This window comes from Vigna unguiculata, chromosome 5, assembly GCF_004118075.2.
Source record: "Vigna unguiculata cultivar IT97K-499-35 chromosome 5, ASM411807v1, whole genome shotgun sequence".
In the NCBI taxonomy this organism is placed as follows: domain Eukaryota; kingdom Viridiplantae; phylum Streptophyta; class Magnoliopsida; order Fabales; family Fabaceae; genus Vigna; species Vigna unguiculata.
This window is the reverse complement of record NC_040283.1, coordinates 13,058,800-13,060,997: the sequence shown is the minus strand read 5'-3', so window position 1 is coordinate 13,060,997 and position 2,198 is coordinate 13,058,800.

Genomic DNA, 2,198 nt, shown 5'->3' with positions numbered 1-2,198 from the left:
GGAAAAATGTTATGTATTATGAAGATGAGTTAACCTTCACTTATTATGTTGACCACATTCATCATGTTTGTATTTCATGGCCTTTATTATATGAATATGTCAATGAAAGTTGGATAATTCCTTACAAAACATTCTTTGTAAAGGCATGGACAAATCGAGTAATGCATTTAGAAAAACACAACATCTAACAAGTATGTTTCATTGTCATTTTCATCAGTTATCTTCTTACTTCACTTATGATATTGTTTATGCTAATTATAATAGAATTGAGTCAGGTCACTAAAGCCTGAAGAAAGTTCTGGAAGTAGTATGGGAGACTTATGCTCGGGTTGGGATGTAATTCATAATGTGATTATCCGCTAACATAATGAAATCAAGGCGTCTTTTGCAAAAAGTATAAATCTGATCAGTGACGAGTATAAGGGAGTATAAGGGAGGCATGTATAAAAGATTGGTTGAAATTGTATTAAGACATGCTTTACGACTCATTGTTGATGACGTTGAACGAGTCATGTATATAGGATTTGATAGTGGGAGTTGTGGATATGTGTTAAGAGCGACATATGCCATGTGCTTATGAATTAGCACGATATGTCTATGGGGTGATTCCTTCGACCATTCTTCATATATTGTGGACTGGATTAAGCTTCTCAAATATTTCATCAAATGAATCGCTTCCAAGATTATGCATTGACAAGGAAATTGATATGGTGGTCAATTTTTTCAGTGAAGTCGACATTATAGGAAAAGTAACAATCAAATAAAAGTTACTTGAAATTGCATGTCCTGCAATGATATCAATGGTGGCTCCAATGCAAAAAGTTAAAACCAAAGGTGCACAACATAAAAAAGTTCATTGATCCGAACGGTCTACTAAGCGTGATCCATCCTACTTTGAGCATGTCGACGCCTTTTTTTCCCCACAGAGTGGTCATTCCTTGAAGAGTGACACGAAATCTAAAAAAAAATGCAATGAAGTTTTTGGATCTACAGAAGAAAGTGCAATTCCCATGTTAAATCACTTCCATCCTATCTATCACCCTTACATTGTCAATGTTGTTGATGTGGTTGTTGATGGTCATTGTGGGTATAAATGTATTGTTGCCTTGTTAGGGATGGGTGAGGAATCGTGGCCCCTAATCCCACATGATCTTTTTAAAGAACTTAGTCAATGGCGTGATGAATACAAGATTAGTGGGATCTTATGACGTGATGAATTGTCCTATACCCATGGTAGATATCATATCATTTACACATGGCTATCCTAAGGCTCGAGCTTGGTCTGTGTTTTACGCTAATAGGATGCAGACATTTGTGCACTTGATGAGTATCAATACTAGTCATGTGGACCTAGGCATCGACTAATATTTGTATTTTTATTTTAATTTTTAAAGGTTAATTATTTTTGTAACTTAATATTTTGTCTTATGGACATTAAAAACTATTTGTAATTGTTATGCATATATATAAAACTATAACTCTTTTGACCAAGGGACGAATATATTTTAGCCTTAGTGCAATCACCATTAAGTCAACAATGTCAATAATTGTAAAGAAGCACATTAAAACATAATGCAAGTAAAAAATAAGAAGTTCTACAACACAAAATGTCAAAAGTTCATGACTATTTAACTAATATACCGAATGGAAATACAATCTTGTTCATATAAGAATATATAAAGGTCTCCTATCCAGAACTAGCTAAGCACCTCCCTCGCACATTTTGACCTATCTGCAACGCCTCATTAGTGCGTTCCCATGTTACTGTCCTTCACTAACATCGCGACAGTCTATCATCCTGTGTAAGAATAGAGCCCTGTAATGACAACATCAAATGAAGTATATTAAAAATTTTACATGTATTCAAATATAGTTTTGAGATACTTACAAATAAATTAAATGATGAAGCTAGTGATCTTCTCTGTGGTGGAAGATCATCTGGTACATGTCGTCAAAGTCGAGGAATTAGACTAGGCCAATCGTCATGAGTACCCAAAATAATATACGGATGAGATACCTGTCTAAGCCACTACAGGTAGTCGTCCACACATGCATGAGGAGACATTGCTAGAAGCAAACCCTTCAAGACATGACTCGTGAAGCGTAACCATCGAGCATCAATGTCTGCTAAGTCGACATCACCAACATACGAATGAGATACTTGTCTAAGCCACTACAGGTAGCCGTCCACACATGCA